Source organism: Phoenix dactylifera, chromosome 4 (genome assembly GCF_051530095.1).
Source record: "Phoenix dactylifera cultivar Ajwa chromosome 4, Ajwa_hap1_PhDact_Kaust_v1.1, whole genome shotgun sequence".
NCBI lineage: Eukaryota > Viridiplantae > Streptophyta > Magnoliopsida > Arecales > Arecaceae > Phoenix > Phoenix dactylifera.
Window position 1 is genome coordinate 38950985 of NC_143193.1, and position 21551 is coordinate 38972535.

Consider the following 21551-nt stretch of genomic DNA (forward strand, 5'->3'; position numbering starts at 1 on the left):
AAGCGGGCAAAAAATAAAAGGGGTGCAACACGAGGACTTCCCAGGGGGTCACCCATCCTAGTACTACTCTCGCCCAAACACGCTTAACTGCGGAGTTCTGATGGGATCCGGTGCATTAGTGCTGGTATGATCGCACCCATGACTTGCCCATCGAAACTCCCTTTTATGACAAAGCAGCAGACCTCGACGGCCCGAGACATTCGCGCCGCCGGGGCCGTTCTGGCGTAGGATTCAACGCGCTGGTCCCGCTATGCGGCATGGCACCGCCAGTCTCCGGACTCAGTTTATTTTCGGGGGAAAAAAATTATCCGAAGAGGAAAAGCCAAAAGCCGAAAAATTAAAAATAAATATTATCAAAAAATAAAAAAGCGGGCAAAAAATAAAAGGGGTGCAACACGAGGACTTCCCAGGGGGTCACCCATCCTAGTACTACTCTCGCCCAAGCACGCTTAACTGCGGAGTTCTGATGGGATCCGGTGCCTTAGTGCTGGTATGATCGCACCCATGACATGCCCATCGAAACTCCCTTTTATGACAAAGCAGCAGACCTCGACGACCCGAGACATTCGCGCCGCCGGGGCCGTTCTGGCGTAGGATTCAACGCGCTGGTCCCGCTATGCGGCATGGCACCGCCAGTCTCCGGACTCAGTTTATTTTCGGAGAAAAAAAATTATCCGGAGAGGAAAAGCCAAAAGCCGAAAAATTAAAAATAAATATTATCAAAAAATAAAAAAGCGGGCAAAAAATAAAAGGGGTGCAACACGAGGACTTCCCAGGGGGTCACCCATCCTAGTACTACTCTCGCCCAAGCACGCTTAACTGCGGAGTTCTGATGGGATCCGGTGCCTTAGTGCTGGTATGATCGCACCCATGACATGCCCATCGAAACTCCCTTTTATGACAAAGCAGCAGACCTCGACGACCCGAGACATTCGCGCCGCCGGGGCCGTTCTGGCGTAGGATTCAACGCGCTGGTCCCGCTATGCGGCATGGCACCGCCAGTCTCCGGACTCAGTTTATTTTCGGGGGAAAAAAATTATCCGAAGAGGAAAAACCAAAAGCCGAAAAATTAAAAATAAATATTATCAAAAAATAAAAAAGCGGGCAAAAAATAAAAGGGGTGCAACAAGAGGACTTCCCGGGGGTCACCCATCCTAGTACTAATCTTGCCCAAGCACGCTTAACTGCGGAGTTCTGATGGGATCCGGTGCATTAGTGCTGGTATGATCGCACCCATGACATACCCATCGAAACTCCCTTTTATGACAAAGCAGCAGACCTCGACGGCCCGAGACATTCGCGCCGCCGGGGCCGTTCTGGCGTAGGATTCAACGCGCTGGTCCCGCTATGCGGCATGGCACCGCCAGTCTCCGGACTCAGTTTATTTTCGGAGGAAAAAAATTATCCGAAGAGGAAAAGCCAAAAGCCAAAAAATTAAAAATAAATATTATCAAAAAATAAAAAAGCGGGCAAAAAATAAAAGGGGTGCAACACGAGGACTTCCCAGGGGGTCACCCATCCTAGTACTACTCTCGCCCAAGCACGCTTAACTGCGGAGTTCTGATGGGATCCGGTGCATTAGTGCTGGTATGATCGCACCCATGACATGCCCTTCGAAACTCCCTTTTATGACAAAGCAGCAGACCTCGATGGCCCGAAACATTCGCGCCGCCGAGGCCGTTCTGGCGTAGGATTCAACACGCTGGTCCCGCTATGCGGCATGGCACCGCGAGTCTCTGGACTCAGTTTATTTTCGGGAAAAAAAATTATCCGAAGAGAAAAAGCCAAAAGCCGAAAAATTAAAAATAAATATTATCAAAAAATAAAAAAGCGGGCAAAAAATAAAAGGGGCGCAACACGAGGACTTCCCAGGGGGTCACCCATCCTAGTACTACTCTCGCCCAAACACGCTTAACTGCGGAGTTCTGATGGGATCCGGTGCATTAGTGCTGGTATGATCGCACCCATGACATGCTCTTCGAAACTCCCTTTTATGACAAAGCAGCAGACCTCGACGGCCCGAGACATTCGCGCCGCCGGGGCCGTTCTGGCGTAGGATTCAACGCGCTGGTCCCGCTATGCGGCATGGCACCGCCAGTCTCCGGACTCAGTTTATTTTCGGAGGAAAAAAATTATCCGAAGAGGAAAAGCCAAAGGCCAAAAAATTAAAAATAAATATTATCAAAAAATAAAAAAGCGGGCAAAAAATAAAAGGGGTGCAACACGAGGACTTCCCAGGGGGTCACCCATCCTAGTACTACTCTCGCCCAAGCACGCTTAACTGCGGAGTTCTGATGGGATCCGGTGCATTAGTGCGGGTATGATCGCACCCATGACATGCCCATCGAAACTCCCTTTTATGACAAAGCAGCAGACCTCGACGGCCCGAGACATTCGCGCCGCCGGGGCCGTTCTGGCGTAGGATTCAACGCGCTGGTCCCGCTATGCGGCATGGCACCGCCAGTCTCCGGACTCAGTTTATTTTCGGGGGAAAAAAATTATCCGAAGAGGAAAAGCCAAAAGCCGAAAAATTAAAAATAAATATTATCAAAAAATAAAAAAGCGGGCAAAAAATAAAAGGGGTGCAACACGAGGACTTCCCAGGGGGTCACCCATCCTAGTACTACTCTCGCCCAAACACGCTTAACTGCGGAGTTCTGATGGGATCCGGTGCATTAGTGCTGGTATGATCGCACCCATGACTTGCCCATCGAAACTCCCTTTTATGACAAAGCAGCAGACCTCGACGGCCCGAGACATTCGCGCCGCCGGGGCCGTTCTGGCGTAGGATTCAACGCGCTGGTCCCGCTATGCGGCATGGCACCGCCAGTCTCCGGACTCAGTTTATTTTCGGGGGAAAAAAATTATCCGAAGAGGAAAAGCCAAAAGCCGAAAAATTAAAAATAAATATTATCAAAAAATAAAAAAGCGGGCAAAAAATAAAAGGGGTGCAACACGAGGACTTCCCAGGGGGTCACCCATCCTAGTACTACTCTCGCCCAAGCACGCTTAACTGCGGAGTTCTGATGGGATCCGGTGCCTTAGTGCTGGTATGATCGCACCCATGACATGCCCATCGAAACTCCCTTTTATGACAAAGCAGCAGACCTCGACGACCCGAGACATTCGCGCCGCCGGGGCCGTTCTGGCGCAGGATTCAACGCGCTGGTCCCGCTATGCGGCATGGCACCGCCAGTCTCCGGACTCAGTTTATTTTCGGAGAAAAAAAATTATCCGGAGAGGAAAAGCCAAAAGCCGAAAAATTAAAAATAAATATTATCAAAAAATAAAAAAGCGGGCAAAAAATAAAAGGGGTGCAACACGAGGACTTCCCAGGGGGTCACCCATCCTAGTACTACTCTCGCCCAAGCACGCTTAACTGCGGAGTTCTGATGGGATCCGGTGCCTTAGTGCTGGTATGATCGCACCCATGACATGCCCATCGAAACTCCCTTTTATGACAAAGCAGCAGACCTCGACGACCCGAGACATTCGCGCCGCCGGGGCCGTTCTGGCGTAGGATTCAACGCGCTGGTCCCGCTATGCGGCATGGCACCGCCAGTCTCCGGACTCAGTTTATTTTCGGGGGAAAAAAATTATCCGAAGAGGAAAAACCAAAAGCCGAAAAATTAAAAATAAATATTATCAAAAAATAAAAAAGCGGGCAAAAAATAAAAGGGGTGCAACAAGAGGACTTCCCGGGGGTCACCCATCCTAGTACTAATCTTGCCCAAGCACGCTTAACTGCGGAGTTCTGATGGGATCCGGTGCATTAGTGCTGGTATGATCGCACCCATGACATACCCATCGAAACTCCCTTTTATGACAAAGCAGCAGACCTCGACGGCCCGAGACATTCGCGCCGCCGGGGCCGTTCTGGCGTAGGATTCAACGCGCTGGTCCCGCTATGCGGCATGGCACCGCCAGTCTCCGGACTCAGTTTATTTTCGGAGGAAAAAAATTATCCGAAGAGGAAAAGCCAAAAGCCAAAAAATTAAAAATAAATATTATCAAAAAATAAAAAAGCGGGCAAAAAATAAAAGGGGTGCAACACGAGGACTTCCCAGGGGGTCACCCATCCTAGTACTACTCTCGCCCAAGCACGCTTAACTGCGGAGTTCTGATGGGATCCGGTGCATTAGTGCTGGTATGATCGCACCCATGACATGCCCTTCGAAACTCCCTTTTATGACAAAGCAGCAGACCTCGATGGCCCGAAACATTCGCGCCGCCGAGGCCGTTCTGGCGTAGGATTCAACACGCTGGTCCCGCTATGCGGCATGGCACCGCGAGTCTCTGGACTCAGTTTATTTTCGGGAAAAAAAATTATCCGAAGAGAAAAAGCCAAAAGCCGAAAAATTAAAAATAAATATTATCAAAAAATAAAAAAGCGGGCAAAAAATAAAAGGGGTGCAACACGAGGACTTCCCAGGGGGTCACCCATCCTAGTACTACTCTCGCCCAAACACGCTTAACTGCGGAGTTCTGATGGGATCCGGTGCATTAGTGCTGGTATGATCGCACCCATGACTTGCCCATCGAAACTCCCTTTTATGACAAAGCAGCAGACCTCGACGGCCCGAGACATTCGAGCCGCCGGGGCCGTTCTGGCGTAGGATTCAACGCGCTGGTCCCGCTATGCGGCATGGCACCGCCAGTCTCCGGACTCAGTTTATTTTCGGGGGAAAAAAATTATCCGAAGAGGAAAAGCCAAAAGCCGAAAAATTAAAAAAAAATATTATCAAAAAATAAAAAAGCGGGCAAAAAATAAAAGGGGTGCAACACGAGGACTTCCCAGGGGGTCACCCATCCTAGTACTACTCTCGCCCAAGCACGCTTAACTGCGGAGTTCTGATGGGATCCGGTGCATTAGTGCGGGTATGATCGCACCCATGACATGCCCATCGAAACTCCCTTTTATGACAAAGCAGCAGACCTCGACGGCCCGAGACATTCGCGCCGCCGGGGCCGTTCTGGCGTAGGATTCAACGCACTGGTCCCGCTATGCGGCATGGCACCGCCAGTCTCCGGACTCAGTTTATTTTCGGGGGAAAAAAATTATCCGAAGAGGAAAAGCCAAAAGCCGAAAAATTAAAAATAAATATTATCAAAAAATAAAAAAGCGGGCAAAAAATAAAAGGGGTGCAACACGAGGACTTCCCAGGGGGTCACCCATCCTAGTACTACTCTCGCCCAAGCACGCTTAACTGCGGAGTTCTGATGGGATCCGGTGCATTAGTGCTGGTATGATCGCACCCATGACATGCCCATCGAAACTCCCTTTTATGACAAAGCAGCAGACCTCGACGGCCCGAGACATTCGCGCCGCCGGGGCCGTTCTGGCGTAGGATTCAACGCGCTGGTCCCGCTATGCGGCATGGCACCGCCAGTCTCCGGACTCAGTTTATTTTCGGAGGAAAAAAATTATCCGAAGAGGAAAAGCCAAAAGCCAAAAAATTAAAAATAAATATTATCAAAAAATAAAAAAGCGGGCAAAAAATAAAAGGGGTGCAACACGAGGACTTCCCAGGGGGTCACCCATCCTAGTACTACTCTCGCCCAAGCACGCTTAACTGCGGAGTTCTGATGGGATCCGGTGCATTAGTGCTGGTATGATCGCACCCATGACATGCCCTTCGAAACTCCCTTTTATGACAAAGCAGCAGACCTCGATGGCCCGAAACATTCGCGCCGCCGAGGCCGTTCTGGCGTAGGATTCAACACGCTGGTCCCGCTATGCGGCATGGCACCGCGAGTCTCCGGAATCAGTTTATTTTCGGGAAAAAAAATTATCCGAAGAGAAAAAGCCAAAAGCCGAAAAATTAAAAATAAATATTATCAAAAAATAAAAAAGCGGGCAAAAAATAAAAGGGGTGCAACACGAGGACTTCCCAGGGGGTCACCCATCCTAGTACTACTCTCGCCCAAACACGCTTAACTGCGGAGTTCTGATGGGATCCGGTGCATTAGTGCGGGTATGATCGCACCCATGACATGCCCATCGAAACTCCCTTTTATGACAAAGCAGCAGACCTCGACGGCCCGAGACATTCGTGCCGCCGGGGCCGTTCTGGCGTAGGATTCAACGCGCTGGTCCCGCTATGCGGCATGGCACCGCCAGTCTCCGGACTCAGTTTATTTTCGGGGGAAAAAAATTATCCGAAGAGGAAAAGCCAAAAGCCGAAAAATTAAAAATAAATATTATCAAAAAATAAAAAAGCGGGCAAAAAATAAAAGGGGTGCAACACGAGGACTTCCCAGGGGGTCACCCATCCTAGTACTACTCTCGCCCAAGCACGCTTAACTGCGGAGTTCTGATGGGATCCGGTGCCTTAGTGCTGGTATGATCGCACCCATGACATGCCCATCGAAACTCCCTTTTATGACAAAGCAGCAGACCTCGACGACCCGAGACATTCGCGCCGCCGGGGCCGTTCTGGCGTAGGATTCAACGCGCTGGTCCCGCTATGCGGCATGGCACCGCCAGTCTCCGGACTCAGTTTATTTTCGGAGGAAAAAAATTATCCGGAGAGGAAAAGCCAAAAGCCGAAAAATTAAAAATAAATATTATCAAAAAATAAAAAAGCGGGCAAAAAATAAAAGGGGTGCAACACGAGGACTTCCCAGGGGGTCACCCATCCTAGTACTACTCTCGCCCAAGCACGCTTAACTGCGGAGTTCTGATGGGATCCGGTGCATTAGTGCTGGTATGATCGCACCCATGACATGCTCTTCGAAACTCCCTTTTATGACAAAGCAGCAGACCTCGACGGCCCGAGACATTTGCGCCGCCGGGGCCGTTCTGGCGTAGGATTCAACGCGCTGGTCCCGCTATGCGGCATGGCACCGCCAGTCTCCGGACTCAGTTTATTTTCGGAGGAAAAAAATTATCCGAAGAGGAAAAGCCAAAAGCCAAAAAATTAAAAATAAATATTATCAAAAAATAAAAAAGCGGGCAAAAAATAAAAGGGGTGCAACACGAGGACTTCCCAGGGGGTCACCCATCCTAGTACTACTCTCGCCCAAGCACGCTTAACTGCGGAGTTCTGATGGGATCCGGTGCATTAGTGCGGGTATGATCGCACCCATGACATGCCCATCGAAACTCCCTTTTATGACAAAGCAGCAGACCTCGACGGCCCGAGACATTCGCGCCGCCGGAGCCGTTCTGGCGTAGGATTCAACGCGCTGGTCCCGCTATGCGGCATGGCACCGCCAGTCTCCGGACTCAGTTTATTTTCGGGGGAAAAAAATTATCCGAAGAGGAAAAGCCAAAAGCCGAAAAATTAAAAATAAATATTATCAAAAAATAAAAAAGCGGGCAAAAAATAAAAGGGGTGCAACACGAGGACTTCCCAGGGGGTCACCCATCCTAGTACTACTCTCGCCCAAGCACGCTTAACTGCGGAGTTCTGATGGGATCCGGTGCCTTAGTGCTGGTATGATCGCACCCATGACATGCCCATCGAAACTCTCTTTTATGACAAAGCAGCAGACCTCGACGGCCCGAGACATTCCCGCCGCCGGGGCCGTCCTGGCATAGGATTCAACGCGCTGGTCCCGCTATGCGGCATGGCACCGCCAGTCTCCGGACTCAGTTTATTTTCGGGAGAAAAAATTATCCGAAGAGGAAAAGCCAAAAGCCGAAAAATTAAAAATAAATATTATCAAAAAATAAAAAAGCGGGCAAAAAATAAAAGGGGTGCAACACGAGGACTTCCCAGGGGGTCACCCATCCTAGTACTACTCTCGCCCAAGCACGCTTAACTGCGGAGTTCTGATGGGATCCGGTGCCTTAGTGCTGGTATGATCGCACCCATGACATGCCCATCGAAACTCCCTTTTATGACAAAGCAGCAGACCTCGACGACCCGAGACATTCGCGCCGCCGGGGCCGTTCTGGCGTACGATTCAACGCGCTGGTCCCGCTATGCGGCATGGCACCGCCAGTCTCCGGACTCAGTTTATTTTCGGAGGAAAAAAATTATCCGGAGAGGAAAAGCCAAAAGCCGAAAAATTAAAAATAAATATTATCAAAAAATAAAAAAGCGGGCAAAAAATAAAAGGGGTGCAACACGAGGACTTCCCAGGGGGTCACCCATCCTAGTACTACTCTCGCCCAAGCACGCTTAACTGCGGAGTTCTGTTGGGATCCGGTGCATTAGTGCTGGTATGATCGCACCCATGACATGCTCTTCGAAACTCCCTTTTATGACAAAGCCGCAGACCTCGACGGCCCGAGACATTCGCGCCGCCGGGGCCGTTCTGGCGTAGGATTCAACGCGCTGGTCCCGCTATGCGGCATGGCACCGCCAGTCTCCGGACTCAGTTTATTTTCGGAGGAAAAAAATTATCCGAAGAGGAAAAGCCAAAAGCCAAAAAATTAAAAATAAATATTATCAAAAAATAAAAAAGCGGGCAAAAAATAAAAGGGGTGCAACACGAGGACTTCCCAGGGGGTCACCCATCCTAGTACTACTCTCGCCCAAGCACGCTTAACTGCGGAGTTCTGATGGGATCCGGTGCATTAGTGCTGGTATGATCGCACCCATGACATGCCCTTCGAAACTCCCTTTTATGACAAAGCAGCAGACCTCGATGGCCCGAAACATTCGCGCCGCCGAGGCCGTTCTGGCGTAGGATTCAACACGCTGGTCCCGCTATGCGGCATGGCACCGCGAGTCTCCGGAATCAGTTTATTTTCGGGAAAAAAAATTATCCGAAGAGAAAAAGCCAAAAGCCGAAAAATTAAAAATAAATATTATCAAAAAATAAAAAAGCGGGCAAAAAATAAAAGGGGTGCAACACGAGGACTTCCCAGGGGGTCACCCATCCTAGTACTACTCTCGCCCAAACACGCTTAACTGCTGAGTTCTGATGGGATCCGGTGCATTAGTGCGGGTATGATCGCACCCATGACATGCCCATCGAAACTCCCTTTTATGACAAAGCAGCAGACCTCGACGGCCCGAGACATTCGCGCCGCCGGGGCCGTTCTGGCGTAGGATTCAACGCGCTGGTCCCGCTATGCGGCATGGCACCGCCAGTCTCCGGACTCAGTTTATTTTCGGGGGAAAAAAATTATCCGAAGAGAAAAAGCCAAAAGCCGAAAAATTAAAAATAAATATTATCAAAAAATAAAAAAGCGGGCAAAAAATAAAAGGGGTGCAACACGAGGACTTCCCAGGGGGTCACCCATCCTAGTACTACTCTCGCCCAAGCACGCTTAACTGCGGAGTTCTGATGGGATCCGGTGCCTTAGTGCTGGTATGATCGCACCCATGACATGCCCATCGAAACTCCCTTTTATGACAAAGCAGCAGACCTCGACGGCCCGAGACATTCACGCCGCCGGGGCCGTTCTGGCATAGGATTCAACGCGCTGGTCCCGCTATGCGGCATGGCACCGCCAGTCTCCGGACTCAGTTTATTTTCGGGAGAAAAAATTATCCGAAGAGGAAAAGCCAAAAGCCGAAAAATTAAAAATAAATATTATCAAAAAATAAAAAAGCGGGCAAAAAATAAAAGGGGTGCAACACGAGGACTTCCCAGGGGGTCACCCATCCTAGTACTACTCTCGCCCAAGCACGCTTAACTGCGGAGTTCTGATGGGATCCGGTGCCTTAGTGCTGGTATGATCGCACCCATGACATGCCCATCGAAACTCCCTTTTATGACAAAGCAGCAGACCTCGACGACCCGAGACATTCGCGCCGCCGGGGCCGTTCTGGCGTAGGATTCAACGCGCTGGTCCCGCTATGCGGCATGGCACCGCCAGTCTCCGGACTCAGTTTATTTTCGGAGGAAAAAAATTATCCGGAGAGGAAAAGCCAAAAGCCGAAAAATTAAAAATAAATATTATCAAAAAATAAAAAAGCGGGCAAAAAATAAAAGGGGTGCAACACGAGGACTTCCCAGGGGGTCACCCATCCTAGTACTACTCTCGCCCAAGCACGCTTAACTGCGGAGTTCTGTTGGGATCCGGTGCATTAGTGCTGGTATGATCGCACCCATGACATGCTCTTCGAAACTCCCTTTTATGACAAAGCAGCAGACCTCGACGGCCCGAGACATTCGCGCCGCCGGGGCCGTTCTGGCGTAGGATTCAATGCGCTGGTCCCGCTATGCGGCATGGCACCGCCAGTCTCCGGACTCAGTTTATTTTCGGAGGAAAAAAATTATCCGAAGAGGAAAAGCCAAAAGCCAAAAAATTAAAAATAAATATTATCAAAAAATAAAAAAGCGGGCAAAAAATAAAAGGGGTGCAACACGAGGACTTCCCAGGGGGTCACCCATCCTAGTACTACTCTCGCCCAAGCACGCTTAACTGCGGAGTTCTGATGGGATCCGGTGCATTAGTGCTGGTATGATCGCACCCATGACATGCCCTTCGAAACTCCCTTTTATGACAAAGCAGCAGACCTCGATGGCCCGAAACATTCGCGCCGCCGAGGCCGTTCCGGCGTAGGATTCAACACGCTGGTCCCGCTATGCGGCATGGCACCGCGAGTCTCCGGAATCAGTTTATTTTCGGAAAAAAAAATTATCCGAAGAGAAAAAGCCAAAAGCCGAAAAATTAAAAATAAATATTATCAAAAAATAAAAAAGCGGGCAAAAAATAAAAGGGGTGCAACACGAGGACTTCCCAGGGGGTCACCCATCCTAGTACTACTCTCGCCCAAACACGCTTAACTGCGGAGTTCTGATGGGATCCGGTGCATTAGTGCGGGTATGATCGCACCCATGACATGCCCATCGAAACTCCCTTTTATGACAAAGCAGCAGACCTCGACGGCCCGAGACATTCGCGCCGCCGGGGCCGTTCTGGCGTAGGATTCAACGCGCTGGTCCCGCTATGCGGCATGGCACCCCCAGTCTCCGGACTCAGTTTATTTTCGGGGGAAAAAAATTATCCGAAGAGAAAAAGCCAAAAGCCGAAAAATTAAAAATAAATATTATCAAAAAATAAAAAAGCGGGCAAAAAATAAAAGGGGTGCAACACGAGGACTTCCCAGGGGGTCACCCATCCTAGTACTACTCTCGCCCAAGCACGCTTAACTGCGGAGTTCTGATGGGATCCGGTGCCTTAGTGCTGGTATGATCGCACCCATGACATGCCCATCGAAACTCCCTTTTATGACAAAGCAGCAGACCTCGACGGCCCGAGACATTCACGCCGCCGGGGCCTTCTGGCATAGGATTCAACGCGCTGGTCCCGCTATGCGGCATGGCACCGCCAGTCTCCGGACTCAGTTTATTTTCGGGAGAAAAAATTATCCGAAGAGGAAAAGCCAAAAGCCGAAAAATTAAAAATAAATATTATCAAAAAATAAAAAAGCGGGCAAAAAATAAAAGGGGTGCAACACGAGGACTTCCCAGGGGGTCACCCATCCTAGTACTACTCTCGCCCAAGCACGCTTAACTGCGGAGTTCTGATGGGATCCGGTGCCTTAGTGCTGGTATGATCGCACCCATGACATGCCCATCGAAACTCCCTTTTATGACAAAGCAGCAGACCTCGACGACCCGAGACATTCGCGCCGCCGGGGCCGTTCTGGCGTAGGATTCAACGCGCTGGTCCCGCTATGCGGCATGGCACCGCCAGTCTCCGGACTCAGTTTATTTTCGGAGGAAAAAAATTATCCGGAGAGGAAAAGCCAAAAGCCGAAAAATTAAAAATAAATATTATCAAAAAATAAAAAAGCGGGCAAAAAATAAAAGGGGTGCAACACGAGGACTTCCCAGGGGGTCACCCATCCTAGTACTACTCTCGCCCAAGCACGCTTAACTGCGGAGTTCTGTTGGGATCCGGTGCATTAGTGCTGGTATGATCGCACCCATGACATGCTCTTCGAAACTCCCTTTTATGACAAAGCAGCAGACCTCGACGGCCCGAGACATTCGCGCCGCCGGGGCCGTTCTGGCGTAGGATTCAACGCGCTGGTCCCGCTATGCGGCATGGCACCGCCAGTCTCCGGACTCAGTTTATTTTCGGAGGAAAAAAATTATCCGAAGAGGAAAAGCCAAAAGCCAAAAAATTAAAAATAAATATTATCAAAAAATAAAAAAGCGGGCAAAAAATAAAAGGGGTGCAACACGAGGACTTCCCAGGGGGTCACCCATCCTAGTACTACTCTCGCCCAAGCACGCTTAACGGCGGAGTTCTGATTGGATCCGGTGCATTAGTGCTGGTATGATCGCACCCATGACATGCCCTTCGAAACTCCCTTTTATGACAAAGCAGCAGACCTCGATGGCCCGAAACATTCGCGCCGCCGAGGCCGTTCTGGCGTAGGATTCAACACGCTGGGCCCGCTATGCGGCATGGCACCGCGAGTCTCCGGAATCAGTTTATTTTCGGGAAAAAAAATTATCCGAAGAGAAAAAGCCAAAAGCCGAAAAATTAAAAATAAATATTATCAAAAAATAAAAAAGCGGGCAAAAAATAAAAGGGGTGCAACACGAGGACTTCCCAGGGGTCACCCATCCTAGTACTACTCTCGCCCAAACACGCTTAACTGCGGAGTTCTGATGGGATCCGGTGCATTAGTGCGGGTATGATCGCACCCATGACATGCCCATCGAAACTCCCTTTTATGACAAAGCAGCAGACCTCGACGGCCCGAGACATTCGCGCCGCCGGGGCCGTTCTGGCGTAGGATTCAACGCGCTGGTCCCGCTATGCGGCATGGCACCGCCAGTCTCCGGACTCAGTTTATTTTCGGAGGAAAAAAATTATCCGGAGAGGAAAAGCCAAAAGCCGAAAAATTAAAAATAAATATTATCAAAAAATAAAAAAGCGGGCAAAAAATAAAAGGGGTGCAACACGAGGACTTCCCAGGGGGTCACCCATCCTAGTACTACTCTCGCCCAAGCACGCTTAACTGCGGAGTTCTGTTGGGATCCGGTGCATTAGTGCTGGTATGATCGCACCCATGACATGCTCTTCGAAACTCCCTTTTATGACAAAGCAGCAGACCTCGACGGCCCGAGACATTCGCGCCGCCGGGGCCGTTCTGGCGTAGGATTCAATGCGCTGGTCCCGCTATGCGGCATGGCACCGCCAGTCTCCGGACTCAGTTTATTTTCGGAGGAAAAAAATTATCCGAAGAGGAAAAGCCAAAAGCCAAAAAATTAAAAATAAATATTATCAAAAAATAAAAAAGCGGGCAAAAAATAAAAGGGGTGCAACACGAGGACTTCCCAGGGGGTCACCCATCCTAGTACTACTCTCGCCCAAGCACGCTTAACTGCGGAGTTCTGATGGGATCCGGTGCATTAGTGCTGGTATGATCGCACCCATGACATGCCCTTCGAAACTCCCTTTTATGACAAAGCAGCAGACCTCGATGGCCCGAAACATTCGCGCCGCCGAGGCCGTTCCGGCGTAGGATTCAACACGCTGGTCCCGCTATGCGGCATGGCACCGCGAGTCTCCGGAATCAGTTTATTTTCGGAAAAAAAAATTATCCGAAGAGAAAAAGCCAAAAGCCGAAAAATTAAAAATAAATATTATCAAAAAATAAAAAAGCGGGCAAAAAATAAAAGGGGTGCAACACGAGGACTTCCCAGGGGGTCACCCATCCTAGTACTACTCTCGCCCAAACACGCTTAACTGCGGAGTTCTGATGGGATCCGGTGCATTAGTGCGGGTATGATCGCACCCATGACATGCCCATCGAAACTCCCTTTTATGACAAAGCAGCAGACCTCGACGGCCCGAGACATTCGCGCCGCCGGGGCCGTTCTGGCGTAGGATTCAACGCGCTGGTCCCGCTATGCGGCATGGCACCCCCAGTCTCCGGACTCAGTTTATTTTCGGGGGAAAAAAATTATCCGAAGAGAAAAAGCCAAAAGCCGAAAAATTAAAAATAAATATTATCAAAAAATAAAAAAGCGGGCAAAAAATAAAAGGGGTGCAACACGAGGACTTCCCAGGGGGTCACCCATCCTAGTACTACTCTCGCCCAAGCACGCTTAACTGCGGAGTTCTGATGGGATCCGGTGCCTTAGTGCTGGTATGATCGCACCCATGACATGCCCATCGAAACTCCCTTTTATGACAAAGCAGCAGACCTCGACGGCCCGAGACATTCACGCCGCCGGGGCCTTCTGGCATAGGATTCAACGCGCTGGTCCCGCTATGCGGCATGGCACCGCCAGTCTCCGGACTCAGTTTATTTTCGGGAGAAAAAATTATCCGAAGAGGAAAAGCCAAAAGCCGAAAAATTAAAAATAAATATTATCAAAAAATAAAAAAGCGGGCAAAAAATAAAAGGGGTGCAACACGAGGACTTCCCAGGGGGTCACCCATCCTAGTACTACTCTCGCCCAAGCACGCTTAACTGCGGAGTTCTGATGGGATCCGGTGCCTTAGTGCTGGTATGATCGCACCCATGACATGCCCATCGAAACTCCCTTTTATGACAAAGCAGCAGACCTCGACGACCCGAGACATTCGCGCCGCCGGGGCCGTTCTGGCGTAGGATTCAACGCGCTGGTCCCGCTATGCGGCATGGCACCGCCAGTCTCCGGACTCAGTTTATTTTCGGAGGAAAAAAATTATCCGGAGAGGAAAAGCCAAAAGCCGAAAAATTAAAAATAAATATTATCAAAAAATAAAAAAGCGGGCAAAAAATAAAAGGGGTGCAACACGAGGACTTCCCAGGGGGTCACCCATCCTAGTACTACTCTCGCCCAAGCACGCTTAACTGCGGAGTTCTGTTGGGATCCGGTGCATTAGTGCTGGTATGATCGCACCCATGACATGCTCTTCGAAACTCCCTTTTATGACAAAGCAGCAGACCTCGACGGCCCGAGACATTCGCGCCGCCGGGGCCGTTCTGGCGTAGGATTCAACGCGCTGGTCCCGCTATGCGGCATGGCACCGCCAGTCTCCGGACTCAGTTTATTTTCGGAGGAAAAAAATTATCCGAAGAGGAAAAGCCAAAAGCCAAAAAATTAAAAATAAATATTATCAAAAAATAAAAAAGCGGGCAAAAAATAAAAGGGGTGCAACACGAGGACTTCCCAGGGGGTCACCCATCCTAGTACTACTCTCGCCCAAGCACGCTTAACGGCGGAGTTCTGATTGGATCCGGTGCATTAGTGCTGGTATGATCGCACCCATGACATGCCCTTCGAAACTCCCTTTTATGACAAAGCAGCAGACCTCGATGGCCCGAAACATTCGCGCCGCCGAGGCCGTTCTGGCGTAGGATTCAACACGCTGGGCCCGCTATGCGGCATGGCACCGCGAGTCTCCGGAATCAGTTTATTTTCGGGAAAAAAAATTATCCGAAGAGAAAAAGCCAAAAGCCGAAAAATTAAAAATAAATATTATCAAAAAATAAAAAAGCGGGCAAAAAATAAAAGGGGTGCAACACGAGGACTTCCCAGGGGTCACCCATCCTAGTACTACTCTCGCCCAAACACGCTTAACTGCGGAGTTCTGATGGGATCCGGTGCATTAGTGCGGGTATGATCGCACCCATGACATGCCCATCGAAACTCCCTTTTATGACAAAGCAGCAGACCTCGACGGCCCGAGACATTCGCGCCGCCGGGGCCGTTCTGGCGTAGGATTCAACGCGCTGGTCCCGCTATGCGGCATGGCACCGCCAGTCTCCGGACTCAGTTTATTTTCGGGGGAAAAAAATTATCCGAAGAGGAAAAGCCAAAAGCCGAAAAATTAAAAATAAATATTATCAAAAAATAAAAAAGCGGGCAAAAAATAAAAGGGGTGCAACACGAGGACTTCCCAGGGGGTCACCCATCCTAGTACTACTCTCGCCCAAGCACGCTTAACTGCGGAGTTCTGATTGGATCCGGTGCCTTAGTGCTGGTATGATCGCACCCATGACATGCCCATCGAAACTCCCTTTTATGACAAAGCAGCAGACCTCGACGGCCCGAGACATTCACGCCGCCGGGGCCGTTCTGGCATAGGATTCAACGCGCTGGTCCCGCTATGCGGCATGGCACCGCCAGTCTCCGGACTCAGTTTATTTTCGGGAGAAAAAATTATCCGAAGAGGAAAAGCCAAAAGCTGAAAAATTAAAAATAAATATTATCAAAAAATAAAAAAGCGGGCAAAAAATAAAAGGGGTGCAACACGAGGACTTTCCAGGGGGTCACCCATCCTAGTACTACTCTCGCCCAAGCACGCTTAACTGCGGAGTTCTGATGGGATCCGGTGCCTTAGTGCTGGTATGATCGCACCCATGACATGCCCATCGAAACTCCCTTTTATGACAAAGCAGCAGACCTCGACGACCCGAGACATTCGCGCCGCCGGGGCCGTTCTGGCGTAGGATTCAACGCGCTGGTCCCGCTATGCGGCATGGCACCGCCAGTCTCCGGACTCAGTTTATTTTCGGAGGAAAAAAATTATCCGGAGAGGAAAAGCCAAAAGCCGAAAAATTAAAAATAAATATTATCAAAAAATAAAAAGGCGGGCAAAAAATAAAAGGGGTGCAACACGAGGACTTCCCAGGGGGTCACCCATCCTAGTACTACTCTCGCCCAAGCACACTTAACTGCGGAGTTCTGTTGGGATCCGGTGCATTAGTGCTGGTATGATCGCACCCATGACATGCTCTTCGAAACTCCCTTTTATGACAAAGCAGCAGACCTCGACGGCCCGAGACATTCGCGCCGCCGGGGCCGTTCTGGCGTAGGATTCAATGCGCTGGTCCCGCTATGCGGCATGGCACCGCCAGTCTCCGGACTCAGTTTATTTTCGGAGGAAAAAAATTATCCGAAGAGGAAAAGCCAAAAGCCAAAAAATTAAAAATAAATATTATCAAAAAATAAAAAAGCGGGCAAAAAATAAAAGGGGTGCAACACGAGGACTTCCCAGGGGGTCACCCATCCTAGTACTACTCTCGCCCAAGCACGCTTAACTGCGGAGTTCTGATGGGATCCGGTGCATTAGTGCTGGTATGATCGCACCCATGACATGCCCTTCGAAACTCCCTTTTGTGACAAAGCAGCAGACCTCGATGGCCCGAAACATTCGCGCCGCCGAGGCCGTTCTGGCGTAGGATTCAACACGCTGGTCCCGCTATGCGGCATGGCACCGCGAGTCTCCGGATTCAGTTTATTTTCGGGAAAAAAAATTATCCGAAGAGAAAAAGCCAAAAGCCGAAAAATTAAAAATAAATATTATCAAAAAATAAAAAAGCGGGCAAAAAATAAAAGGGGTGCAACACGAGGACTTCCCAGGGGGTCACCCATCCTAGTACTACTCTCGCCCAAACACGCTTAACTGCGGAGTTCTGATGGGATCCGGTGCATTAGTGCGGGTATGATCGCACCCATGACATGCCCATCGAAACTCCCTTTTATGACAAAGCAGCAGACCTCGACGGCCCGAGACATTCGCGCCGCCGGGGCCGTTCTGGCGTAGGATTCAACGCGCTGGTCCCGCTATGCGGCATGGCACCGCCAGTCTCCGGACTCAGTTTATTTTCGGGGGAAAAAAATTATCCGAAGAGGAAAAGCCAAAAGCCGAAAAATTAAAAATAAATATTATCAAAAAATAAAAAAGCGGGCAAAAAATAAAAGGGGTGCAACACGAGGACTTCCCAGGGGGTCACCCATCCTAGTACTACTCTCGCCCAAGCTCGCTTAACTGCGGAGTTCTGATGGGATCCGGTGCCTTAGTGCTGGTATGATCGCACCCATGACATGCCCATCGAAACTCCCTTTTATGACAAAGCAGCAGACCTCGACGGCCCGAGACATTCACGCCGCCGGGGCCGTTCTGGCATAGGATTCAACGCGCTGGTCCCGCTATGCGGCATGGCACCGCCAGTCTCCGGACTCAGTTTATTTTCGGGAGAAAAAATTATCCGAAGAGGAAAAGCCAAAAGCCGAAAAATTAAAAATAAATATTATCAAAAAATAAAAAAGCGGGCAAAAAATAAAAGGGGTGCAACACGAGGACTTCCCAGGGGGTCACCCATCCTAGTACTACTCTCGCCCAAGCACGCTTAACTGCGGAGTTCTGATTGGATCCGGTGCCTTAGTGCTGGTATGATCGCACCCATGACATGCCCATCGAAACTCCCTTTTATGACAAAGCAGCAGACCTCGACGGCCCGAGACATTCACGCCGCCGGGGCCGTTCTGGCATAGGATTCAACGCGCTGGTCCCGCTATGCGGCATGGCACCGCCAGTCTCCGGACTCAGTTTATTTTCGGGAGAAAAAATTATCCGAAGAGGAAAAGCCAAAAGCCGAAAAATTAAAAATAAATATTATCAAAAAATAAAAAAGCGGGCAAAAAATAAAAGGGGTGCAACACGAGGACTTCCCAGGGGGTCACCCATCCTAGTACTACTCTCGCCCAAGCACGCTTAACTGCGGAGTTCTGATTGGATCCGGTGCCTTAGTGCTGGTATGATCGCACCCATGACATGCCCATCGAAACTCCCTTTTATGACAAAGCAGCAGACCTCGACGGCCCGAGACATTCACGCCGCCGGGGCCGTTCTGGCATAGGATTCAACGCGCTGGTCCCGCTATGCGGCATGGCACCGCCAGTCTCCGGACTCAGTTTATTTTCGGGAGAAAAAATTATCCGAAGAGGAAAAGCCAAAAGCCGAAAAATTAAAAATAAATATTATCAAAAAATAAAAAAGCGGGCAAAAAATAAAAGGGGTGCAACACGAGGACTTCCCAGGGGGTCACCCATCCTAGTACTACTCTCGCCCAAGCACGCTTAACTGCGGAGTTCTGATGGGATCCGGTGCCTTAGTGCTGGTATGATCGCACCCATGACATGCCCATCGAAACTCCCTTTTATGACAAAGCAGCAGACCTCGACGACCCGAGACATTCGCGCCGCCGGGGCCGTTCTGGCGTAGGATTCAACGCGCTGGTCCCGCTATGCGGCATGGCACCGCCAGTCTCCGGACTCAGTTTATTTTCGGAGGAAAAAAATTATCCGGAGAGGAAAAGCCAAAAGCCGAAAAATTAAAAATAAATATTATCAAAAAATAAAAAGGCGGGCAAAAAATAAAAGGGGTGCAACACGAGGACTTCCCAGGGGGTCACCCATCCTAGTACTACTCTCGCCCAAGCACGCTTAACTGCGGAGTTCTGTTGGGATCCGGTGCATTAGTGCTGGTATGATCGCACCCATGACATGCTCTTCGAAACTCCCTTTTATGACAAAGCAGCAGACCTCGACGGCCCGAGACATTCGCGCCGCCGGGGCCGTTCTGGCGTAGGATTCAACGCGCTGGTCCCGCTATGCGGCATGGCACCGCCAGTCTCCGGACTCAGTTTATTTTCGGAGGAAAAAAATTATCCGAAGAGGAAAAGCCAAAAGCCAAAAAATTAAAAATAAATATTATCAAAAAATAAAAAAGCGGGCAAAAAATAAAAGGGGTGCAACACGAGGACTTCCCAGGGGGTCACCCATCCTAGTACTACTCTCGCCCAAGCACGCTTAACTGCGGAGTTCTGATGGGATCCGGTGCATTAGTGCTGGTATGATCGCACCCATGACATGCCTTTCGAAACTCCCTTTTGTGACAAAGCAGCAGACCTCGATGGCCCGAAACATTCGCGCCGCCGAGGCCGTTCTGGCGTAGGATTCAACACGCTGGTCCCGCTATGCGGCATGGCACCGCGAGTCTCCGGAATCAGTTTATTTTCGGGAAAAAAAATTATCCGAAGAGAAAAAGCCAAAAGCCAAAAAATTAAAAATAAATATTATCAAAAAATAAAAAAGCGGGCAAAAAATAAAAGGGGTGCAACACGAGGACTTCCCAGGGGGTCACCCATCCTAGTACTACTCTCGCCCAAACACGCTTAACTGCGGAGTTCTGATGGGATCCGGTGCATTAGTGCGGGTATGATCGCACCCATGACATGCCCATCGAAACTCCCTTTTATGACAAAGCAGCAGACTTCGACGGCCCGAGACATTCGCGCCGCCGGGGCCGTTCTGGCGTAGGATTCAACGCGCTGGTCCCGCTATGCGGCATGGCACCGCCAGTCTCCGGACTCAGTTTATTTTCGAGGGAAAAAAATTATCCGAAGAGGAAAAGCCAAAAGCCGAAAAATTAAAAATAAATATTATCAAAAAATAAAAAAGCGGGCAAAAAATAAAAGGGGTGCAACACGAGGACTTCCCAGGGGGTCACCCATCCTAGTACTACTCTCGCCCAAGCACGCTTAACTGCGGAGTTCTGATGGGATCCGGTGCCTTAGTGCTGGTATGATCGCACCCATGACATGCCCATCGAAACTCCCTTTTATGACAAAGCAGCAGACCTCGACGGCCCGAGACATTCACGCCGCCGGGGCCGTTCTGGCATAGGATTCAACGCGCTGGTCCCGCTATGCGGCATGGCACCGCCAGTCTCCGGACTCAGTTTATTTTCGGGAGAAAAAATTATCCGAAGAGGAAAAGCCAAAAGCCGAAAAATTAAAAATAAATATTATCAAAAAATAAAAAAGCGGGCAAAAAATAAAAGGGGTGCAACACGAGGACTTCCCAGGGGGTCACCCATCCTAGTACTACTCTCGCCCAAGCACGCTTAACTGCGGAGTTCTGATGGGATCCGGTGCCTTAGTGCTGGTATGATCGCACCCATGACATGCCCATCGAAACTCCCTTTTATGACAAAGCAGCAGACCTCGACGGCCCGAGACATTCACGCCGCCGGGGCCGTTCTGGCATAGGATTCAACGCGCTGGTCCCGCTATGCGGCATGGCACCGCCAGTCTCCGGACTCAGTTTATTTTCGGGAGAAAAAATTATCCGAAGAGGAAAAGCCAAAAGCCGAAAAATTAAAAATAAATATTATCAAAAAATAAAAAAGCGGGCAAAAAATAAAAGGGGTGCAACACGAGGACTTCCCAGGGGGTCACCCATCCTAGTACTACTCTCGCCCAAGCACGCTTAACTGCGGAGTTCTGATTGGATCCGGTGCCTTAGTGCTGGTATGATCGCACCCATGACATGCCCATCGAAACTCCCTTTTATGACAAAGCAGCAGACCTCGACGGCCCGAGACATTCACGCCGCCGGGGCCGTTCTGGCATAGGATTCAACGCGCTGGTCCCGCTATGCGGCATGGCACCGCCAGTCTCCGGACTCAGTTTATTTTCGGGAGAAAAAATTATCCGAAGAGGAAAAGCCAAAAGCCGAAAAATTAAAAATAAATATTATCAAAAAATAAAAAAGCGGGCAAAAAATAAAAGGGGTGCAACACGAGGACTTCCCAGGGGGTCACCCATCCTAGTACTACTCTCGCCCAAGCACGCTTAACTGCGGAGTTCTGATGGGATCCGGTGCCTTAGTGCTGGTATGATCGCACCCATGACATGCCCATCGAAACTCCCTTTTATGACAAAGCAGCAGACCTCGACGGCCCGAGACATTCACGCCGCCGGGGCTGTTCTGGCATAGGATTCAACGCGCTGGTCCCGCTATGCGGCATGGCACCGCCAGTCTCCGGACTCAGTTTATTTTCGGGAGAAAAAATTATCCGAAGAGGAAAAGCCAAAAGCCGAAAAATTAAAAATAAATAT

At 49.9% G+C, this 21551-nt stretch overlaps 59 non-coding genes across 59 annotated transcripts; all 59 read right to left on the reverse strand.

Annotated features, from left to right (window-relative positions):
- Positions 1-19: 19 nt before the first annotated feature.
- Positions 20-138, reverse strand: LOC149766876 (5S ribosomal RNA). The gene has a single exon (XR_016401110.1). It is a non-coding gene; the product is annotated as a 5S ribosomal RNA (ribosomal RNA).
- Positions 139-385: 247 nt separating this feature from the next.
- On the reverse strand, positions 386-504 carry LOC149766877 (5S ribosomal RNA). The gene has a single exon (XR_016400532.1). It is a non-coding gene; the product is annotated as a 5S ribosomal RNA (ribosomal RNA).
- A 247-nt stretch (positions 505-751) lies between these two features.
- On the reverse strand, positions 752-870 carry LOC149766878 (5S ribosomal RNA). Its single transcript, XR_016400533.1, has one exon. It is a non-coding gene; the product is annotated as a 5S ribosomal RNA (ribosomal RNA).
- A 247-nt stretch (positions 871-1117) lies between these two features.
- On the reverse strand, positions 1118-1235 carry LOC149766879 (5S ribosomal RNA). Its single transcript, XR_016408574.1, has one exon. It is a non-coding gene; the product is annotated as a 5S ribosomal RNA (ribosomal RNA).
- Positions 1236-1482: 247 nt separating this feature from the next.
- Positions 1483-1601, reverse strand: LOC149766880 (5S ribosomal RNA). The gene has a single exon (XR_016411593.1). It is a non-coding gene; the product is annotated as a 5S ribosomal RNA (ribosomal RNA).
- Positions 1602-1847: 246 nt separating this feature from the next.
- On the reverse strand, positions 1848-1966 carry LOC149766881 (5S ribosomal RNA). The gene has a single exon (XR_016403328.1). It is a non-coding gene; the product is annotated as a 5S ribosomal RNA (ribosomal RNA).
- A 247-nt stretch (positions 1967-2213) lies between these two features.
- On the reverse strand, positions 2214-2332 carry LOC149766882 (5S ribosomal RNA). Its single transcript, XR_016400806.1, has one exon. It is a non-coding gene; the product is annotated as a 5S ribosomal RNA (ribosomal RNA).
- Positions 2333-2579: 247 nt separating this feature from the next.
- LOC149766883 (5S ribosomal RNA) lies at positions 2580-2698 on the reverse strand. Its single transcript, XR_016401111.1, has one exon. It is a non-coding gene; the product is annotated as a 5S ribosomal RNA (ribosomal RNA).
- Positions 2699-2945: 247 nt separating this feature from the next.
- On the reverse strand, positions 2946-3064 carry LOC149766884 (5S ribosomal RNA). Its single transcript, XR_016400534.1, has one exon. It is a non-coding gene; the product is annotated as a 5S ribosomal RNA (ribosomal RNA).
- Positions 3065-3311: 247 nt separating this feature from the next.
- Positions 3312-3430, reverse strand: LOC149766885 (5S ribosomal RNA). The gene has a single exon (XR_016400535.1). It is a non-coding gene; the product is annotated as a 5S ribosomal RNA (ribosomal RNA).
- Positions 3431-3677: 247 nt separating this feature from the next.
- On the reverse strand, positions 3678-3795 carry LOC149766886 (5S ribosomal RNA). The gene has a single exon (XR_016408575.1). It is a non-coding gene; the product is annotated as a 5S ribosomal RNA (ribosomal RNA).
- A 247-nt stretch (positions 3796-4042) lies between these two features.
- On the reverse strand, positions 4043-4161 carry LOC149766887 (5S ribosomal RNA). Its single transcript, XR_016411595.1, has one exon. It is a non-coding gene; the product is annotated as a 5S ribosomal RNA (ribosomal RNA).
- A 246-nt stretch (positions 4162-4407) lies between these two features.
- On the reverse strand, positions 4408-4526 carry LOC149766888 (5S ribosomal RNA). The gene has a single exon (XR_016401112.1). It is a non-coding gene; the product is annotated as a 5S ribosomal RNA (ribosomal RNA).
- Positions 4527-4773: 247 nt separating this feature from the next.
- Positions 4774-4892, reverse strand: LOC149766889 (5S ribosomal RNA). Its single transcript, XR_016400807.1, has one exon. It is a non-coding gene; the product is annotated as a 5S ribosomal RNA (ribosomal RNA).
- A 247-nt stretch (positions 4893-5139) lies between these two features.
- On the reverse strand, positions 5140-5258 carry LOC149766890 (5S ribosomal RNA). Its single transcript, XR_016411596.1, has one exon. It is a non-coding gene; the product is annotated as a 5S ribosomal RNA (ribosomal RNA).
- A 247-nt stretch (positions 5259-5505) lies between these two features.
- LOC149766891 (5S ribosomal RNA) lies at positions 5506-5624 on the reverse strand. The gene has a single exon (XR_016411597.1). It is a non-coding gene; the product is annotated as a 5S ribosomal RNA (ribosomal RNA).
- Positions 5625-5870: 246 nt separating this feature from the next.
- Positions 5871-5989, reverse strand: LOC149766892 (5S ribosomal RNA). The gene has a single exon (XR_016402971.1). It is a non-coding gene; the product is annotated as a 5S ribosomal RNA (ribosomal RNA).
- A 247-nt stretch (positions 5990-6236) lies between these two features.
- Positions 6237-6355, reverse strand: LOC149766893 (5S ribosomal RNA). Its single transcript, XR_016400536.1, has one exon. It is a non-coding gene; the product is annotated as a 5S ribosomal RNA (ribosomal RNA).
- A 247-nt stretch (positions 6356-6602) lies between these two features.
- LOC149766894 (5S ribosomal RNA) lies at positions 6603-6721 on the reverse strand. The gene has a single exon (XR_016411598.1). It is a non-coding gene; the product is annotated as a 5S ribosomal RNA (ribosomal RNA).
- A 247-nt stretch (positions 6722-6968) lies between these two features.
- Positions 6969-7087, reverse strand: LOC149766895 (5S ribosomal RNA). Its single transcript, XR_016400808.1, has one exon. It is a non-coding gene; the product is annotated as a 5S ribosomal RNA (ribosomal RNA).
- A 247-nt stretch (positions 7088-7334) lies between these two features.
- Positions 7335-7453, reverse strand: LOC149766896 (5S ribosomal RNA). The gene has a single exon (XR_016400537.1). It is a non-coding gene; the product is annotated as a 5S ribosomal RNA (ribosomal RNA).
- A 246-nt stretch (positions 7454-7699) lies between these two features.
- On the reverse strand, positions 7700-7818 carry LOC149766897 (5S ribosomal RNA). Its single transcript, XR_016400538.1, has one exon. It is a non-coding gene; the product is annotated as a 5S ribosomal RNA (ribosomal RNA).
- A 247-nt stretch (positions 7819-8065) lies between these two features.
- On the reverse strand, positions 8066-8184 carry LOC149766898 (5S ribosomal RNA). Its single transcript, XR_016403049.1, has one exon. It is a non-coding gene; the product is annotated as a 5S ribosomal RNA (ribosomal RNA).
- A 247-nt stretch (positions 8185-8431) lies between these two features.
- LOC149766899 (5S ribosomal RNA) lies at positions 8432-8550 on the reverse strand. The gene has a single exon (XR_016411599.1). It is a non-coding gene; the product is annotated as a 5S ribosomal RNA (ribosomal RNA).
- Positions 8551-8796: 246 nt separating this feature from the next.
- Positions 8797-8915, reverse strand: LOC149766900 (5S ribosomal RNA). The gene has a single exon (XR_016406519.1). It is a non-coding gene; the product is annotated as a 5S ribosomal RNA (ribosomal RNA).
- A 247-nt stretch (positions 8916-9162) lies between these two features.
- Positions 9163-9281, reverse strand: LOC149766901 (5S ribosomal RNA). Its single transcript, XR_016400539.1, has one exon. It is a non-coding gene; the product is annotated as a 5S ribosomal RNA (ribosomal RNA).
- Positions 9282-9527: 246 nt separating this feature from the next.
- LOC149766902 (5S ribosomal RNA) lies at positions 9528-9646 on the reverse strand. Its single transcript, XR_016400540.1, has one exon. It is a non-coding gene; the product is annotated as a 5S ribosomal RNA (ribosomal RNA).
- A 247-nt stretch (positions 9647-9893) lies between these two features.
- Positions 9894-10012, reverse strand: LOC149766903 (5S ribosomal RNA). The gene has a single exon (XR_016403050.1). It is a non-coding gene; the product is annotated as a 5S ribosomal RNA (ribosomal RNA).
- A 247-nt stretch (positions 10013-10259) lies between these two features.
- Positions 10260-10378, reverse strand: LOC149766904 (5S ribosomal RNA). Its single transcript, XR_016411600.1, has one exon. It is a non-coding gene; the product is annotated as a 5S ribosomal RNA (ribosomal RNA).
- A 246-nt stretch (positions 10379-10624) lies between these two features.
- On the reverse strand, positions 10625-10743 carry LOC149766905 (5S ribosomal RNA). The gene has a single exon (XR_016402972.1). It is a non-coding gene; the product is annotated as a 5S ribosomal RNA (ribosomal RNA).
- A 247-nt stretch (positions 10744-10990) lies between these two features.
- Positions 10991-11109, reverse strand: LOC149766906 (5S ribosomal RNA). Its single transcript, XR_016400541.1, has one exon. It is a non-coding gene; the product is annotated as a 5S ribosomal RNA (ribosomal RNA).
- A 245-nt stretch (positions 11110-11354) lies between these two features.
- Positions 11355-11473, reverse strand: LOC149766907 (5S ribosomal RNA). Its single transcript, XR_016400542.1, has one exon. It is a non-coding gene; the product is annotated as a 5S ribosomal RNA (ribosomal RNA).
- Positions 11474-11720: 247 nt separating this feature from the next.
- Positions 11721-11839, reverse strand: LOC149766908 (5S ribosomal RNA). Its single transcript, XR_016403051.1, has one exon. It is a non-coding gene; the product is annotated as a 5S ribosomal RNA (ribosomal RNA).
- Positions 11840-12086: 247 nt separating this feature from the next.
- LOC149766909 (5S ribosomal RNA) lies at positions 12087-12205 on the reverse strand. The gene has a single exon (XR_016405867.1). It is a non-coding gene; the product is annotated as a 5S ribosomal RNA (ribosomal RNA).
- Positions 12206-12451: 246 nt separating this feature from the next.
- Positions 12452-12569, reverse strand: LOC149766910 (5S ribosomal RNA). Its single transcript, XR_016406885.1, has one exon. It is a non-coding gene; the product is annotated as a 5S ribosomal RNA (ribosomal RNA).
- A 247-nt stretch (positions 12570-12816) lies between these two features.
- Positions 12817-12935, reverse strand: LOC149766911 (5S ribosomal RNA). Its single transcript, XR_016403053.1, has one exon. It is a non-coding gene; the product is annotated as a 5S ribosomal RNA (ribosomal RNA).
- Positions 12936-13182: 247 nt separating this feature from the next.
- On the reverse strand, positions 13183-13301 carry LOC149766912 (5S ribosomal RNA). Its single transcript, XR_016411601.1, has one exon. It is a non-coding gene; the product is annotated as a 5S ribosomal RNA (ribosomal RNA).
- Positions 13302-13547: 246 nt separating this feature from the next.
- LOC149766913 (5S ribosomal RNA) lies at positions 13548-13666 on the reverse strand. Its single transcript, XR_016402973.1, has one exon. It is a non-coding gene; the product is annotated as a 5S ribosomal RNA (ribosomal RNA).
- Positions 13667-13913: 247 nt separating this feature from the next.
- On the reverse strand, positions 13914-14032 carry LOC149766914 (5S ribosomal RNA). Its single transcript, XR_016400543.1, has one exon. It is a non-coding gene; the product is annotated as a 5S ribosomal RNA (ribosomal RNA).
- A 245-nt stretch (positions 14033-14277) lies between these two features.
- Positions 14278-14396, reverse strand: LOC149766915 (5S ribosomal RNA). The gene has a single exon (XR_016400544.1). It is a non-coding gene; the product is annotated as a 5S ribosomal RNA (ribosomal RNA).
- Positions 14397-14643: 247 nt separating this feature from the next.
- Positions 14644-14762, reverse strand: LOC149766916 (5S ribosomal RNA). The gene has a single exon (XR_016403054.1). It is a non-coding gene; the product is annotated as a 5S ribosomal RNA (ribosomal RNA).
- Positions 14763-15009: 247 nt separating this feature from the next.
- LOC149766917 (5S ribosomal RNA) lies at positions 15010-15128 on the reverse strand. The gene has a single exon (XR_016405868.1). It is a non-coding gene; the product is annotated as a 5S ribosomal RNA (ribosomal RNA).
- A 246-nt stretch (positions 15129-15374) lies between these two features.
- Positions 15375-15492, reverse strand: LOC149766918 (5S ribosomal RNA). The gene has a single exon (XR_016406886.1). It is a non-coding gene; the product is annotated as a 5S ribosomal RNA (ribosomal RNA).
- Positions 15493-15739: 247 nt separating this feature from the next.
- On the reverse strand, positions 15740-15858 carry LOC149766919 (5S ribosomal RNA). Its single transcript, XR_016405073.1, has one exon. It is a non-coding gene; the product is annotated as a 5S ribosomal RNA (ribosomal RNA).
- Positions 15859-16104: 246 nt separating this feature from the next.
- On the reverse strand, positions 16105-16223 carry LOC149766920 (5S ribosomal RNA). Its single transcript, XR_016404374.1, has one exon. It is a non-coding gene; the product is annotated as a 5S ribosomal RNA (ribosomal RNA).
- A 247-nt stretch (positions 16224-16470) lies between these two features.
- On the reverse strand, positions 16471-16589 carry LOC149766921 (5S ribosomal RNA). Its single transcript, XR_016404536.1, has one exon. It is a non-coding gene; the product is annotated as a 5S ribosomal RNA (ribosomal RNA).
- A 247-nt stretch (positions 16590-16836) lies between these two features.
- On the reverse strand, positions 16837-16955 carry LOC149766922 (5S ribosomal RNA). Its single transcript, XR_016411602.1, has one exon. It is a non-coding gene; the product is annotated as a 5S ribosomal RNA (ribosomal RNA).
- A 246-nt stretch (positions 16956-17201) lies between these two features.
- On the reverse strand, positions 17202-17320 carry LOC149766923 (5S ribosomal RNA). Its single transcript, XR_016402974.1, has one exon. It is a non-coding gene; the product is annotated as a 5S ribosomal RNA (ribosomal RNA).
- A 247-nt stretch (positions 17321-17567) lies between these two features.
- LOC149766924 (5S ribosomal RNA) lies at positions 17568-17686 on the reverse strand. Its single transcript, XR_016404037.1, has one exon. It is a non-coding gene; the product is annotated as a 5S ribosomal RNA (ribosomal RNA).
- Positions 17687-17932: 246 nt separating this feature from the next.
- LOC149766925 (5S ribosomal RNA) lies at positions 17933-18051 on the reverse strand. The gene has a single exon (XR_016405074.1). It is a non-coding gene; the product is annotated as a 5S ribosomal RNA (ribosomal RNA).
- Positions 18052-18297: 246 nt separating this feature from the next.
- LOC149766926 (5S ribosomal RNA) lies at positions 18298-18416 on the reverse strand. Its single transcript, XR_016405075.1, has one exon. It is a non-coding gene; the product is annotated as a 5S ribosomal RNA (ribosomal RNA).
- A 246-nt stretch (positions 18417-18662) lies between these two features.
- Positions 18663-18781, reverse strand: LOC149766927 (5S ribosomal RNA). Its single transcript, XR_016400545.1, has one exon. It is a non-coding gene; the product is annotated as a 5S ribosomal RNA (ribosomal RNA).
- A 247-nt stretch (positions 18782-19028) lies between these two features.
- Positions 19029-19147, reverse strand: LOC149766928 (5S ribosomal RNA). Its single transcript, XR_016403055.1, has one exon. It is a non-coding gene; the product is annotated as a 5S ribosomal RNA (ribosomal RNA).
- A 247-nt stretch (positions 19148-19394) lies between these two features.
- On the reverse strand, positions 19395-19513 carry LOC149766929 (5S ribosomal RNA). The gene has a single exon (XR_016411603.1). It is a non-coding gene; the product is annotated as a 5S ribosomal RNA (ribosomal RNA).
- Positions 19514-19759: 246 nt separating this feature from the next.
- LOC149766930 (5S ribosomal RNA) lies at positions 19760-19878 on the reverse strand. Its single transcript, XR_016402975.1, has one exon. It is a non-coding gene; the product is annotated as a 5S ribosomal RNA (ribosomal RNA).
- A 247-nt stretch (positions 19879-20125) lies between these two features.
- On the reverse strand, positions 20126-20244 carry LOC149766931 (5S ribosomal RNA). Its single transcript, XR_016400546.1, has one exon. It is a non-coding gene; the product is annotated as a 5S ribosomal RNA (ribosomal RNA).
- Positions 20245-20490: 246 nt separating this feature from the next.
- Positions 20491-20609, reverse strand: LOC149766932 (5S ribosomal RNA). The gene has a single exon (XR_016400547.1). It is a non-coding gene; the product is annotated as a 5S ribosomal RNA (ribosomal RNA).
- A 246-nt stretch (positions 20610-20855) lies between these two features.
- LOC149766933 (5S ribosomal RNA) lies at positions 20856-20974 on the reverse strand. Its single transcript, XR_016405076.1, has one exon. It is a non-coding gene; the product is annotated as a 5S ribosomal RNA (ribosomal RNA).
- Positions 20975-21220: 246 nt separating this feature from the next.
- Positions 21221-21339, reverse strand: LOC149766934 (5S ribosomal RNA). Its single transcript, XR_016400548.1, has one exon. It is a non-coding gene; the product is annotated as a 5S ribosomal RNA (ribosomal RNA).
- Positions 21340-21551: the final 212 nt, after the last annotated feature.